The sequence below is a fragment of the Schistocerca piceifrons genome, chromosome X (assembly GCF_021461385.2).
Source record: "Schistocerca piceifrons isolate TAMUIC-IGC-003096 chromosome X, iqSchPice1.1, whole genome shotgun sequence".
Lineage (NCBI taxonomy): Eukaryota > Metazoa > Arthropoda > Insecta > Orthoptera > Acrididae > Schistocerca > Schistocerca piceifrons.
The window spans coordinates 56,313,054-56,330,724 of NC_060149.1; positions in this window are offsets into that span (position 1 = coordinate 56,313,054).

Sequence of the window (17,671 nt, forward strand, 5' to 3'; positions counted from 1 at the left end):
AAAAATGGTTCAAATGGCTCTGAGCACTATGGGACTTCACTGCTGAGGTCATCAGTCCCATAGAACTTAGAACTACTTAAACCTAACCAACCTAAGGACATCACACACAACCATGCCGGGGGGCAGGATTCGAACCTGCGACCGTGGCGTGTGTAGGACAGACAGGGCGGTCAGTCTGTACTAGGCTCAGAGAACACCACAAAAGCTAAAGATTAAATAAGCCAGATTCACACATTTTTTAACATTGCTTATAGCAGAAGCAAAATATAAAATAGAAGTAGAATAGCTGCGCATACTCGTACAAGGAAAGGAACCAAAACTGACTGTACTGGAAATGTTATAAATTTAAAAAAAACAGATGTGTGTACTGTGCATTTACTATTGAACGAACAGACTGAATTCAATTGTTAACCGCTTTCAAATAATGTTGCAACTTCTACACAGGAGTGAAGCTAATAACAGTTCTGGACCCTTGGGGTCACCATTCATAAATAGGTAATGAAACAAATACCCATTTACGTAAGTGACATAGTGATGGCTTTGTACATATCTCTATCTCAGTATATGTTAAGTAAGAGTAACTGTTACGCTAATGAATGTTATGAGAGTGTACAATACAGATGTAGCCGTTTCATAATTAAAATAGTGAACAGAGGTAACTTTTACAGTTGTTAAGGAGCACTGATTGAATGAGTAGACATATGTTCTTCTCTGCATTGGTGCCACGTTTGCAGTGAGTTGTGTACTGGTAAATAGGCCTACAATCCGGAATTTAGGTCTTACGAATGTAAAATTTTGTAGAGCAAAGGAAAAAAGTATGTCGTTTTGTTTATACAATTACATTAATCTGGTAACAAGAAACCTACATGTATCTAGACTATCGTCGGTAACAGTAACTACTACGGAGGTCCCATAGTCAATATAATATTATTAATTAATTATTGTTTATTAGACTTTAATACCAATGGTGTAGTTGTCAGATAGTTATTATTTATTACTGAAAAACTCGATGAAAAATAAATTACAACCATACCGTGTAGGCCCACACATTTTCACCTAGCAGAAATAACTTTGTTCGACTGGGTTGCCAAATTGAAATTGACTAACAGACAAGCTCTTCGCAACCGTTCCTTTCAAAAACTGTGTTACATTCGTCTAGAGAGAACACTACGCTTACAGGTTCGGAAAAAGGGAGGGGACTGTCGAGTTAAAATCAGTGACGTGTTTGGACAGCTGAATGTTTAAGACGACCCTGTGCTTGGAAGGCAGGATGAAAGCACGGTCCTGGTGTAAGTTCTCATGTATCACTTTACTAGCCCATCTATAAAATCCATAGTTGCTGGAGGTCAGTGAATTAATAAAATGCGACTTCTAGGAACGCTCTCAGTAATTTTTTCGGACAGAGTGATTAGCAGCTGTTGTCGGCCTCGCAGGCGGCGCGAGTCGATATGTCGGCCAAGCAGAGAGGGCCGACCGCCATGCATTATTAGTTCGGCAGCTTGTCGTCTTGCTGTCTCGACGCTGCGCCACCCGACCTCCAATTTACTTTTCAGATCCCGTGCAGCAACGAGCGAAACCTTTAAACAGATCGAAAAAACCAACATACGCGCTCATCTCCTATCGAGGTGAAAATAAACACTGCAAGGAAAGGCAGATGTGGTGCAACGACATGTCACTTCCACTTCGTGATATGTGCTCGCCAAATGGGGCCCGAGCTTTCTGATCGCCAAAATTATAACTACCATCTACCATTCCGAAAGTCTCTGCAGAGTCTCGGGAAAGAAGCGCTTGAAGCGTTATTGAAGGAAGTCTGTAAGTCGGATGAAACGTTAAACATTTTTGTACGAGCAGACAATGAGCTGGCATTAGTTCTGACATTCTCTCCTCTTCCTCTCATCGTCATCATCTCAATATTAGCGACACTACAGTTTGCTGGCACTAATCACACTCACATAAACGAAAGAGCTACTCCAAAGACACGACAGGAAATGTGCCCAATGGTTGAAAGTAAGGCAATGTAAGTCTTATGCAGATAAATTATGGTCTTTAAATTTATCACACTAGTGCTGTAGATTCAACCAAGTTATTTCAGAATGTAGAAAGAAGTCTTCTAACTTCATTCTACTGATGTAACATATCATCCTTAAAGTCTAAACACTAGGAGCAACACTATGAGGTTAGAATCAGAAACGGAGAACAGTCTCTTCATAAACCGTCATCTAGGTAAAAGGCCATTGGTACGTTTCCGTAGAAGTGCTTAGACCATGCACCAGGGGCAGAAACACGAACTATCTGTAAAGGAAACCACAAGATTACGCTTGTTATTGATGTTTTGGCTTAAGAGGTCGTAAAGTTGCTGTCAAAAGATGGAACGACTTCACTCAGAAAGGAAAAATCCCAGCCACATATACAACTGTCTGGAGAGATATTTTCTCCTGTCTTCAGCTCCACCTCCTTAGATGGGTGCATGTAATTTTTCCCGGTGTGTATTACTTGTGAAAAGCTCTCAACTTTTCTGGCGAAGGTGACGAGTGTGACACGCATGGAAATGCATCTTCACCCTGCCATCAAGCTGGAGACTCGAGAGCTTTTCATCCTTATTGTTGTGGATTGGAAAGACAGCCAACCCACTATGAGAGGAAGCCGAAAGGCACGCGATTTAGCTCACGCAGGCTGGTGTGAGGTCTGGAACAGGTCAAGGAAATGAGACTAACAAAAAACGTACGTAGCTGCTGGAATACTTAACTTTAATCCATAACTGGTGAACATCGCTCTTGACGGTACATGTTTTACTGCATCAATAGTAACTGGTAATGGCGCCTTGCTAGGTCGTAGCAAATAACGTAGCTGAAGGCTATGCTAACTATCGTCTCGGCAAATGAGAGCGTATTTTGTCAGTGAACCATCGCTAGCAAAGTCGGCTGTACAACTGGGGCGAGTGCTGGGAAGTCTCTCTAGACCTGCCGTGTGGCGGCGCTCGGTCTGCAATCACTGATAGTGGCGACGCGCGGGTCCGACGTATACTAACGGACCGCGGCCGATTTAAAGGCTACCACCTAGCAAGTGTGGTGTTTGGCGGTGACACCACACTTATTTTCTTACATACTGCGCAGTGTGCAGTTTATGACGTGGAACGTGTAATTTCTACAATAGTTACAAACATTTTCTAAAAATGCGTATTCGCCTTGTTTGTGGGTTTTACATATCGGGGTACTTCGTAGTTACCTTGAAATTCATCGGTGATTTAGGCAGACCGGGATCTGAGTACAAACTGCCATTTCTATTTCAGTAAGGCCAAACAGAGACGTTTTGGAAAGCTCAGCAACATTATTTCGCTAAGTACATAAATTACTTCCCTGTGTCTTGAGTTATTATTCTCTACAATGATTAATAGGAAGACTTCAGCAGTCTCAAATGCCCTGCGAGTTGATCACATTCAATATGTGAGTGGAGCTGTGAATATCTTGAACATTAAACGTAATTCTGACATTAAAGCACTGCTTTCGATATGGAATTTACGTAGCTGTGAAAGGCGGCAATGAGTCCACCTCTCATGTAATTTTGTGGTTTTGCAGTTTCATTGTTTGAACCTGTCGGTAAAGCATCTTTTCTCCCCACATTTTTACGTGCCAGGGAGAAATATCACGCTGGCAACCGAAATTTAGTGTGTTTTATTCTCATTTTTACGACATATAGTATTCAGCACACCATATACCTGTAACCGCCTATCCTAAATATGGATGGTCATTGAACTGAATGAATGTGGTACTAATTACAAACTCATGCAGCTAGGTAACTCAGGTGGAAATTCTTGGTTTAACTTTGGAGTTGAAACCTGGGACACGCAGTTGAATATAATCTTCGAAGTCACCTGGTGGCACTTGTCAATCGCGACACCTATCCACCAATGCGTTTTAAACGTGCGGCGGCGTGATTGGTCCTTCCGGACCCATGAGCTAGAGACACTATGTTCGAATTTAGGACGTTGAACTCAGTGCAAAATTTTGAGGTGAAAGAACCAGGCGTTGTCTCCCCCGCTTTCTGACTGGAATAGACGTCTGCTACCACTGGCAGATTCGTCTTTGTGACTGGTCAGTTTACCCCTTACAAGTTTGTTAGAGCTCTGTACGCAGAGGCGAGTCAGGTTAGACTTTATGCAAAGTTAGTCGCCACTAAGTGGTCAAATAAGTATGATGTGTTGCTTCTGTGTACACATCAGTGGGGATTAACGATGAGAATTAGTTGTGTCTTGAGTTATTATTCTCTACAATGATTAAATTAATTCGTTAGGGGAAGTGCCGGATTCTCGCGTATGATGTTTGCACAGCAATTTTACTTAGATACAGATGCAACACAACTTAATCAGCCACGATTCACTTCCTGCATCTTGTGCCCAGTTAACTTTCATGATTCTTTTCGGTACTAATCACAAGTCAACTTTTACTGAAAAGTGGTGAATTTTGCTTCGAGTGTTTTGTGAGTTTGAATCTTTTGTGTGTGAGTAACTGTGTGTCCATGTTGCGTTTCTTAGTCAACACAGTCCTTGATGAATAATAGTAGCTATTGCGTTATTACAGTCTGCTTGTAAAAAAACATAGTGTTAGTATTTTATACGTGTTCTATATAAATGCAGTTCAGGAGTACGCTCCACGTTTGTGAATAAATTTTCTTCATGCAGATATTTAGTTCGTTACGATTCATCAGAATGCACTGAACAGCACTTGTGATCACAAACCTCACGTTCCCTGTTACCGTCAGATATTGAGTAAACTGTAAACCCTGTTCAGTCGACCCGATGTTCAGAGGATAGATTTACGCTGCGGTTTTTTTTCTTGGGACGGAAACTAGGGCTAATACTCAATTAATATCTATGGAAATCAGACGATTTGCACTTAGGGGCAGGCAGAAAATGTTAAGCACTGCCTCTCTTTAATATGAGACATGACGCTATGATTAGTCCCTGCTACAGGACGAAGGTTCGACCTACCGAAGATTTAACAGCCGATTTTTTAGATAGGCAATAAATACTGGGTGGCTTTTAATTGGAAGCCCTTACATATTACATTTAACCTTTTCGTCCTTTGGTAGCAGTCACTATAGAATTTACTTTCCAGCAACCGCAGTCTAAGAAAACGCGCAAGACAGAAGCGGAAATTTCCAGTCGTTTACGCTTGTTTCATCTACTCCGCTGTTCCACTGTGTCTTCTACACGAAGGCGTCGCTAATATTCTTTAGCGAGCCGTACGGTGTCTTTTGTTTTCTGTTTCTGCTGTGGTGGCCGGTCGCCCAAAACGTACTGCGGGACCACGACGTCAGCATTTAAGCGAGTCGTCTTACCGGGAGTAAGCAAAATAACTCACGCGTTTTTAGCGGCGAATTTGTCCGGCCCGATGTGTGGCGGCGCTCGACCGGAAGAGCGGAGGCCGCGCCGCGCGCTGTTAAATGAAGCGCCCAAGATTTAGAGGCGCGCCGGCGGCCGCACCCTCACCACCCACACATACCACTGTACCCATCATCGTTTGAGTCTCGCCAATTTCTCTTTTTCTTGTTTTTTTTTCCTGCAGTCCATCGGACTGTCGACCGTTCGGAATTAAAAGAAAAAAATATTTAACGTGCGTGTAATTACTTTTCTTAGACGGAATTTCCTTTACAGAATGAAGCTACGGCTGTTAGGTGAGATTTATCGATATTTAGAGCAACTTTCACGGTTTACGAAAGCAGCTGAGGAAACAATCCTACTTATTTTAGAATAAATGTAAATGGGCAGACCGGCTACAGCCTCTAGTCACTTACTGCAGGAATAAAGTTCATTTTGTCATACGAGGGACGTTCCTGTGAATCTGACTACTATTGCAAGTGTCCTCTACGCTGAAAAGCGAGAGGAAATAAGATTTTTTTCTGTCGTTCCAGTGCCACCCCCCCCCCCACCCCCACACATACACTCCCCGTTCCACATAGATCGCACGATAAACAACCGCACATGAAAATACACGCAACATATTTCAGATAATCTTCAGCTCGTAATATTCGACAATACCTTGAATTGAGCGTAACTTCCCCACTTTTCTAACAAATTACATTTACACAAACGTGGTGCGGTTTGTCTGCTTCCTAATTTATTTGTACGTTTGATTTAGCGCCAAAGTTCAACAGCATAATCTGAAGATTCCAAAACATCTTAACCTAGGCTTGATTTTTAAGAAGCAGGAGTTTTTATCCTTACAGGATGGATGGTAACATGATACACGTGTTTAGTCACATTCTCAAAAAATGGTTCAAATGGCTCTCAACACTATGGGACTTAACATCTGAGGTCATCTGCTCTTGAACTCAGAATTACTTAAACCTAACTAACCTACGGACATCACACACATCCATGCCCGAGGCAGGATTCGAACCTGCGACCGTCGCGGTCGCGCGGTTCCAGACTGTATCGCCTAGAAGCGCTAGGCCACTCTGGCCGGCTTAGTCACATTCTTTCGCCGTATAATAATATAAGAGTGCAGATTAGTAGTAAGGGTTGCAGATGCGTGACCGAAAAATATCGACGTAAGAATGCAGATTAATTACACTGGCTGTAGATGTGTGACCTAAAATTTTCCCTTACAGTTCCGAATAAATTAGACGCTATAGACTCGTTCACAAAAACTCACCACCGAGATAAATTGAAATATATCATTGCAGTCACTGAACATGTGTTCTTTGCATTTACATACTTAATCCAAAATCGAGTCTTTCCCAGAGTTGATGTCAAGCTACGGACACATGAAGGATTTCGACACTAACGGCTGTCAAATAATTCACAAGGCGAGGAAACTCTTCGCTTTCATCTGTAGCATGCCGACACCCATGCATCACATCTTCCCCAGTTAAATAAAAATTTAACAACTAGTCCACTTTCCGTCCATTAAACAGAACGCGATAACAATACAAAAATTCGTAGATACATCTTGAAAATCTATATTTCAAACTATGAAGCATTACAGCAACATAGCAAATTTAGTTTACGCCGAAAAAAATAGATCGTTTTCTTTGAAAAACGCTATGCACCGGAAGCAGCCGCTATGATAGCACAGAACAAGTGTAAATTGTATGTTTTGTTTTTATTATATTATCTTGAGGTTTGGCGGAATTCCAAGTCTCTCAGACAAAACCCGAATTCTAATAATCGATCGTATATCAATGTTGAGAATATTTAAATATTAGTTCTTAACTCTTGAAGCGCACGAGGGAATATCTCAGAACAGAGCTCTCCCTAAGAAAGCAGTCATCATTACACAATACTGGTTGCTCAGATGTGACTGATATCCGAAAAATAATATACGAAATCTTTAGACAATACATTGAACGTTTTTCGGAAAGATACTATCTATAACTTTTTTAATAAACATATCAGATTTGAGTCATCAATACTATTGTTATCCTTCACTATTTACAACAGCCTGATAACTCTGTGGTCGGCTTTCGATTCAGCGACTGTAGAAGTAGCGCAGTTTTCAGGCGAAACACTTGTCGAGCCATGTTCGGAGCGCATTCTCATCCGGAAAGGAAGTTCCTTGAAGGTTGTTCCATGGAGAGCGGAAAAAGTAAAAATCTGAGCGCGCTAGATGAGGTGAACAAGGTGGGTGCGGAATGACATCCCAAACCAACTCCTTCGTAGGTTTTTTTTATCAGTGAAGCAGTATCGGGAGTTATCGTGGACTAGCATCACTTCAGAGAGTCTTCCTGGTCGTTGTTCTTGGACTGCGTCTGCAAGACGTCTCAGCTGTTGACAATGAATGTCACCAGTGGTGCTTACACCTCGAGGAAGCAATTCTTAGTACACCATACTGTCGCTGTTATAACAGATGCTTAACATTATTTTTTTGTGCAAGCGCACAGTTCTTTGTATGTGGAGTTGATGCTTTGTTTGCGCTCAGCCATTCTTTTCTTTCCTTTATATTAGCATAAAGACACCATTTCTTGTCACCAGTAACGATAGCGGCTAGAAATGATCGGTTTTGTTCACGGGTCAATTGATGACGAGCAAGCACAGATGCACATGAGCATGCGCTACCTATACACCCGACTTTTCAACCATCCCCATTGCAAGCAAATGTCATACGATGGTGGAATGATCACAGTTTATCATATATGCGTTTAAACGATATTCATTAAGTCCTGAAGGTTTTCCTGAGGATGGAAAGTCACTAATGTCAAAACGATCCTCCTTAAAACGAGAACAGTCTAAGGTGCTGCAGTCATGGACTGTGCGGCTGGTCCTGGCGGAGGTTCGAGTCCTCCCTCGGGCATGGGTGTGTGTGTGTTTGTAATTAGGATAATTTAGATTAAGTAGTGTGTAAGCTTAGGGACTGATGACCTTAGGAGTTAAGTCCCATAAGATTTCACACACATTTGAACATTTTTTTAAAACGAGAAAACCATTCTCTTGTCGTGCTCTGTCCAGTGGCATTATCCTCATTCACGGAGCCGATGTTTCTGGCAGCCTCCGCTGCTGTCATCCCTCTACTGAACTCAAACAGAAGAATATGTCAGAAATATTCCTGTTTATCCATTTGGCACTCCATTTTCTACCAGCAACGGTTCCACTCACTAGCTCGAAATGACAAAATGAGAATACGTAAACTCAAATATCAACAGTGAACTACAAATAAAATCTGACAATCGATGAACAGTTCCACGGCAGCCGGAGTATCAAAATGCAAAACGAAAACGATACCAACTTATGCATCAGTCTAACAGGTTACACTCAACAGGGTGTGTAATGTTTAAGAAAACAAGCAGAAACAACAGCCCTACAGAAGTCCGAAATGAATCCAATTATGAATTAATATGGAGTGCAAACTGTCAGTGATGGACTTAACCTGATGGCAGGATATGTCTGTTGGCCTCCAGATTCAGATACAGAGGTTGTGTAGTCATTCAAAACTTGATTTGAATAGAAGGGAAATACACCATCATGTATTAGCACTAACTGAGTACCCTGCAATGCTAGAGTATGTATTTATTCCAAATGTATTACCCTATTTCCTCATTATCCCTCCCTCTATCCAACCCCTCCTCCTCTCTCTGTTCATCTTCTTTTCCCCCTTCTCTCCGTCCACTTTCTCCACCTCCTCCCCAATTCTCTGCCCACCTCGTTCTGCCCCCTCCATCTGCTACTCCCCCCTCTCTGACCATCTACTCTCACGGTACTACCTGTAGATCTGCTCCCTCCACTGTGGCCATCTGCTCCTTCCTCTTTGCCCATCTCCTTCCCTCTCTAAATCCATTTCCTTTACCCCCTCATTCTGCTCCTCACAACCCTCTATCTTCTCCTTCTCCCTCCTCTCTCAGTCCATCTCTTCCTCCCCCCTCTCTATCCATATTCTCCTCTTCCCTCTCTTTGTCCATTCAAACCACATTCTCTCTCTGTTCGTCTCCTCCTCATCCATATCTGTGTTCATGTCCTCCTTCCCCCTGTCTGTCCGTCCACCTTTTCCTGTCCAGCTCTCTATACACGTCATCGGTCCCTCCGCAATAGGAGGTTTCTGGCTCTTACTACCACAGTATTTCTTTCCAGGTAGTAAGTAAAATGTGTGACAAGTTTGGTTGAAATCGATCCAGGGGTTTAGGAGAAATTTTTTATCCACCGCTTTGTCCACATACGCACATGTCATAATCATTTCACCTATATTTAACATATTTCACTCGTATTCGTAGCAAATTTCGCCGTACAGCGTTATTTTCACGCAGGTCAATGCCTATGACGTCATATCTCTTCAACTATGTGTCGTACTATGATACAATTTTATAGGTACATTCAGTGGTATATGTCAATACTGTCTACAAAGTTTGTTGCGAACACAGTTAGTAGTAAAGAAGTAATAAACTAACACGTCACGCCTCATGCTGCAGTTTCACTGCACGAACAACGAAAACGTAAGTATGAAGCGGTAAGTGAGACGTGGTTACATTAAGTGACTCATATCTCCATTTCCAGTTTTAACGTTGAGTGTGGTGGTAGAGGACGGGTGTGGAGGAACAGCCCATTTAATTGAACAGGGATACTATACAAAATTTAACGTCTAGGGCTAACTCATGCAGTATTTCAATACGAAGGATCCTACATTCTCTCACATACTGGAATCGTTGACTTAATTTATGGGGTACAGGATGCCACGTAATGATATGACTAAAGACCATTTGCTTACTATCATCAATTCCAGTATTAATCCAGGTTTAATATCGGTGGACTTTAATGCACAACATCCCACTTGGGATCCAGCCGAAAATATGTATTTGGGAGATTAATCGCTGAGATCACTGACGAAGCTAGCTCAATAATACTTAACGACTGATGACCTCAGATGTTAAGTCTCATAGTGCTTAGAGCCACTTGAACCAAACTGGTACACCTGCGTAATATTGTGTAGGGCCCCCGCGAGCACACAGAAATGGCGCAACACGCCATGGTATGGACTCGACTAATGTTTGAAGTAGTGCTGGAGGGAACAGACACCATGAATGCTGCAGGGCTGCCATAAATCAGTAAGAGTACGAGGGGGTGGCGATCTCTTCTGAACAGCATGTCGTAAGGCATCCCGGATATGCTTAATAATGTTCATGTCTGTGGAGTCTGGTGGGCAGTGGAAGTGTTTAAACTCAGAAGAGTGTTTCTGTAGCCATTCTGGACATGTAGGGTGTCGCATTGTCCTGCTGGAACTGCCGAAGTCCGTCGGAATGCACGGTGTTCATGAACGTATGCAGGTGATGAGACAGGATGCTTACATACGTGTCACCTGTGAGAGTCGTATCTAGACGTATCAGGGGTCCCATATGACTCCAGCTGCACACGCCCCACAGCAGTAAAGAGCCTCCACCACTTCGTCGCTACCTCGGAAATGATATGTCCCATCGCTCGTGCGCTGACTATAACATCACGTTCAAACTCACTTAAATCTTGATAACGTGCCATTGTAGCAGCAGTAATCGATCTAACAACTGCGTCAGACACTTATTGTCTTATATAGGCGTTGCCGACCGCAGCGCCTTATTCTGCCTGTTCACATATCTCTGTATTTGAATACGCATACCTATACCACTTTCTTTGGCGCTTCATTGTATATTATAGGAAATCCGACTGTCAGGGTAGAAGAATAAAAAACATGGAAAACAAGAAATAATTGGTGTAACAGCTACTAGCCGTTAGTACGTGTGCAACTTAAGCTAACTTCTATTAGTATTATATACCTGACGGGTTCGAATATGGCTGAAATAATGTGTATTCGTATCGTTTTGAGCTGCATTCATTGGAAGAGTTAGTTTACTAAATCATTCGGATGTTCCAAACTTTGAGATTTCCCCATTAAAAAGCAATCAGTTGGATTCAAATTTGGGTTATCATCGGCCTATGAAATGGCTCTGTAGCTTCTACACCAGCTACCACAATATATATGGTATGAAATGACTGAAGGGGAAGAAGAATTAGTGGTTAACGTCTCGTCGATAATGAGGTCATCACAGATGGAGCAGACGCTCGGATTGGGGAATAACAGTAACGATACCATCAGTGTCCTTTTGATAGGAACAATACCGACATTTTCCATTAGCCACTAAATTGAAGCTAAGGAAAATACAGATCTGGATCTAACTACCTCGTCGTCAGTAGAATGTTAAACCACAATCTTCCTTCCTTATTCCGGTTTCAGAAACTTATGGTCATGTCAGTTGTTGGGAGTTTCATATATTAATCTATAAAATACTGGGCGGAAATACAAATTGTAAAGAATGAATGGATGCAAAAGGGTGAAGTTCGTATTACAGGGGGAAGACTTGTTCTAAACGTTAAAGACAAATGGTAGTATACGATAACTAACAGTCTGTGCGTAACAGCAGGCCAGAAAATAAACATAGATTCAGAAGGTTAACTTTATTAAGACATGTCGATTTTTCATTATCCTTTTAACTTATTTTAAAGAAGTATTTTGTCTTACGCTGAGACAAAGCGGTTGCTCTGGAGGAATGCAGTGAGCTCTGCCAACCATTACAGTCAACTTCATCCTGAAACTTTGCCTAAAATCGATCATTATAAAGACTTATGAACATACGAATAGCTTTACTGAGAAGCGATAACCATCAGCAGATGATTCTTCTTCTTCTCTTTCTTCTTAATTTCCGCCCAATAATTGGAATTAAGATTGTTGTGATTGCAAGTGTCACTTGATCGCTGTTTCAGTCCGCGTACGCGTACATCGCTTTCCCCACTAGGTAGATATTGTGCCATTATTTTAGCCAGTATTCTTCCATCGCATGCATAAGTTGTGCTGAGATATGGTTTACCACTGTTATCGGGTTTCATTCTTCTCTTATGCAGTCTTTTAATAGTCCTTGGGAATTAATTATGCTGTATCACTTACGTTATTCTCACTTTCGCAAGAGTTTCACGCCGCAAAACCATACAGCAATGTTAGAGCTGTTATAGTTTTATAAAAATTGCTGTATTTTCCTTTCGATATTTCTCCTTCAATGTTTTGCGTTTCAATGAATTTGCACTTGTTCAGGGGATGGTTTGAAATCTGTGTGCTTTTCCATCAGTGTTCCTTAATTCTTACAGTTTACAACATATTCCAAATATTTTAAGTGTGAGATAGTTCTAAGTCGCTTATTCTGTATGGTAACTTTTTATCGTTCTGAATGTTAGTCTCTAAAAGACACTGTTTAGCAATTTTTCGGTGATTTAAATCGAAACAAGACATATTCTTATAACGTAGGATAGACCTGCGCTGTTGCTCCGCAAGCGCCAAAAATATTGGTTGCATCGAGACCAGGATCTGCGACATTCCTTCCGCTTTAAAGCGACACCCCGTGACAGCTGGATGACGCGACGCTATTTCCGCGCCCGTTTGCCACATCTCAAGCCAGCACCCCAGACAGCCCTCAGAGATGCATCGACACTCTCCACGTAACACGCTCCCTTAGCTCGGCTTGAAAAACGCGTTACCTTGGTAACGTAGAGAGCGCCTGTCAGTTTCTTTGTAGATACGCCCCCTTCCTGCTGAACTTACGTTGTGCCTTCCACGTGCAGTGCCTATCCATTTTCTTATGTTAGGGATAAAATTACAGAATTTGATTATAAATCTCACGAAAATGAAACAAGGCTGTCGGAATATTCCTATGCAATCGAAGATATTTTATTTCTTAATGGAAAGAGATCCAGGATAAAATCAACATAGGAGGTACAGAAAGGAATACATTTTATAGAGCAGCAGAGACAAACAAAAGATATAAGAAGAGGGAAACTATGGACATCTTAAGGAGACGTGAAATTAAGATTATTTTATATTTTCTGAACTTAGTGCAGACAAGAAATCTGTTTGTATCAGTTAACTTGCATTTCGATGGATGGCGTCACGAGGAGGTTCCTGAGACCCAAATCGGCTCGCTGGATTAACGACCATTGCCTGGCTGTGACCTTTCACCTGTTTTCCGCATTTTCGTAAACTTGTGTCAGTCTGGCTCCGCATTGAAGCACATGCCGCCATGAATTCAAAGACGAATACACAATCAATAAACTGGGTAGCTGACGTTCGTAGATGAGAAAGTGTTTTGGCGCAGAATGAAAATAAAAATAGCTTCCAAATCGTAGTCAGGTTATTTCCCATTGCTAGCTGACCCTATTACGATCTGTACGAAGACAAGTCGTGCAGTTGTTTCCCTTTGAGCCAAAATAAAGGGGAGTGGTACTTGAAATTACATCTTGATATCTGTACTGAGTACTCGATTACCAAACGTCCCCCGAGTTTTGCGATTATAAGAAGCCGTTTAGCTTTACAAGAGGTTTAAATAAAAAAACTAATGGTATTAGAGTCAATATGTGTGATGAAATATTAGAAAGTGGTAATTCTGAGAAAAGAGATTGTGTAGAAATCTGATAGTAAAAGGACTACACTCTAAAGCCCTGAAACGAAACAGAATAATATTGTCATAGGCCACACAAAAAGGAAAGGAAACAAGAAAAGTGTTTCACTACATATCACTTCTATGTTTATCATGTACATAATTTTGTGTATTACATCACAACACTAAGCACAATTTACAATCCGTATATGGGAATCAGTTACGTAAAGCAGTTGATACGGGTGAGTTGATTTCTCCTGTCTCAGCTACCAATAAAAGAATTCGTCGGTGCTCTGAAAGCTAAGAACAGAATATGTGTTGTGAAGCAGTACTACAACAGTATAACGATACCAGTATGGACAATATGACATACCAGATGTCCACATCATTTCACATACTACATACATGCAATAGTTATTTGTCTATATTGTCCTTGTAGTATTACATACGTTCAACGTATCATTTCATAATGCACAGTCAAAAGTACACAAGCAACAAATACGGATTGTCCAACATATAAGAAGCGAGCAATATGTTTCCGTTTGAGGCGTTGCTGCAGCGTGTATGCAACCCAGCGCGACACCGACGCGGATTTGTAAGTACCGATACGTAGGCAAGGGGTACGGAGGCCTTCGAACGGAAACTTTTGATCGTCCTTGATATTAGATTCTCCATTCTACAGGTCATGGTATAAAGTTCGTAATTACTGGTGCCATTTGACACTCACGGAAACTCTTTAATGACCAACGAAAGTCAGCAGCCATTTATCTACCAAATAGTGTAATAGATTGTTACCCGTACACCAGTACCAACCAACAATGAATTGTCAACTCAAAGATCTACGTCTGTATGCCTGTGTCATAGCAAAGACTAAAATCAATATCTAGGCCAACTTTAGCGTTTTTCATGGCACAGGAAAGTATCTCAGGTAGTGTCCTTAGTACTAATAAAAATTATGTTTTAGTATATAATTATTAGATGGATGATTATAATTATTATTAATAGATGTAGCAAGCAATAATCATGAGGATTAGATCGGGTGCCAAGTGTTGTGTATGTTGGAAATTTGTGATAAGATCTTATGGGACCAAACTACTGAGGTCATCGTTACCCCGCGCGGCCTGTGTATATTGGATGATACACTAGTGAGTATAATGTTCTGTCATATCTAAATAAATGCAAACATTGTAACATAGACGCGAGATTGTTTTTAGGTTTTGCTATAACATAGACACATAGAAGTTGAATGTCCTGTGAGTTGACAGCGGTATCGTTTCTGCGATGTTCGGTAGGGGTTGCAGGTGATATTCGATAGTCAGTAAACAGAGTTATCTGAGTGTTAAGTGCCAACAGCAGTTACGAACGTTATACGATGACACTAATAATGGAGAGGCTTAAGTGTTTAACAACGCATGTTTGCTGCTTGCCTAATGGTATAATACTTTTAAATTCAGTATAGACGGATATCCATTACACTTTTAAATTCAGTGTAGACGAATATCCATTACATGTATGCTAGTAGGTGAAATAATGATTTGTTCCACTTCTCTATAGAAACAAATGACGGGGGCATGTTTTTACAGAACATGTGTTTTTAAATTAAATAAATCATGCACCAGGGTAACTGATACGTCTTAATAATCCATTCTAATAATGCTACAATGTTCATATCACGCAAAAATGTGAAGAATTGCTCTCAAAAATGGTTCAAATGGCTCTGAGCACTATGGGACATAACTTCGGAGTTCATCAGTCCCCTAGAACTTCGAACTACTTAAACCTAACTAACCTAAAGACAACACACACATCCATGCCCTAGGCAGGATTCGAACCTGCGACCATAGCGGTCGCGCGGTTCCAGACTGTAGCGCCTTGAACCGCTCGGCCACTCCGGCCGGCAATTGCAGTCAGAATATCAAGATTTTCACGGTGACACAAGAACTGGCTATACGATAAAGATCTTCAACAATTAAAGAAAAGGAAACTACAAATAAATATGGCATTACGTTAACATTAAAATTCAATTCCATTCCTTAGATCAGGGAAAATCTGGAATTTTATAGAAAAACTGGAAATCGACCCACGTTTGCCGAGCAGATGTGCATTATATCAGACTCGTGAAACTTTCCGAAACCAAATTAGACGAAGCATGCTAGCAAAATATAGCAAAAAACGTTACGAAGCTCAATTTAAACTTCCACCGTCCCTGCCACTGACGGGCCAGTCAGACCCGACCGCCAATGGCGTCACTAGTATGCGGTAAGTGGGGGCGTGTAGTCAATACGCCACTGTCCCGCCCTTTGTTGAAGTAACAGACCTGAAGCCGCAGCTATCCGGTTAAGTTGCTCCTCAGCTGGCGTTACGTGGCTGAGTGGACCACGTTCCAGTCCTCCCACGAAGGACAAATTCCTGACAGTGCCGGGAACCGAACCCAAGCAGCCATCTATACTGACCTCTCGGCTACAATGGCAGAGCTCATTTTAAACTACTCCCTGAACACCATCACGACTTACACATGAAGCAAGTAGAATGAAATCAATTAATGGCTCTCGTTTTCATGTAGTGTACCCTACGTTTCTAAAATTATTTGTTTCTCGAAAAAATATCAACTGCATTTTTCAGCAGTATTTTAATAGCTCTAGTGTTAATTATCTTGCTCATAAAGGCTAAACTACACTAAAAAGATGTGAAGAGAAGCAGTTTTCAACTTTAAAAGACAGAAATTGGTAATTTTAAAATGAAATAAGAAAACGAAAACGATATGGAGCTACAGATATTGTGTCTGACTTTAAACTTATAATCAGATACGGACCTGGACATGCTTTTATAATATAAAAAATAAAAACTTGGTGTTTCTATTCACCATCCAAAGACGGGTGAATAGAAATAGCAGTGTCGAACTTATTATTTTTTCTATTTATTTCTCTTTGTGGCCACTATGGACATGTCAAAACCTCTTCTTGATCTGCGAGAATATGAAACAAAATTAATCTGGCTCAAAAAAGTTTTATTCAATACAAAAACTAAATATATTGTATGCATTTTGTTTTTTTATTCCGCTCTCCGAAGAAAAATTGTTATATCTCACCTTACTATATTGTAACATTACAGTGGTGAACTAGGTTTGTTTAATACAGTAAGTCACTGACATAATTTTAAAAATTACGTCTCTGAATCTACATATCGTAACCCCAGAAGTAAAGAATGACTTTCGAACAACATCTCCTTGACTAAAAGTAAATCCTCATCTGTTAAAATAAACGTTTTTAATCCGCCTTGTATTTCTTTCCAAAAAAAAAAAAAATGTACCCTTTGCTTTCTAAACAACAAATTTTACAATCATACAGTCTAAATAACTGTTTACTTTTCCTTATACCTTTATCACAACATAATATCCTAAGTTAACAGGGCTACGTGGTTATTCATTTCTGTCAAAAGCTTGGTTTTCTTATGAAGACACACTCACCATTAGTTTGTCCATTGACCCAACAAATGTCTAAAACACAACCCTACATTTCCAGTTAGCCGAAACACAAGTTAGATTTAAGTATAGTTAAAAAATGATCTTTTGGTTAATGAAACAGAATTGCAAATTTGCATACCATGGACTTAAATTAAAACAACACAGTTTAGATTGGTTATATTGGTACTTAAAGTTCAAAGTAATCAAAATGAGCACCATATCCGATGTTTGTCATAGAGTGAAGAGATGATGAGCTGGCAGTGTCGCCGACTTGGAAATACATTAATTTCCCTGTTTGATTCGTTCACTATCAACCTAGACAAACAAATC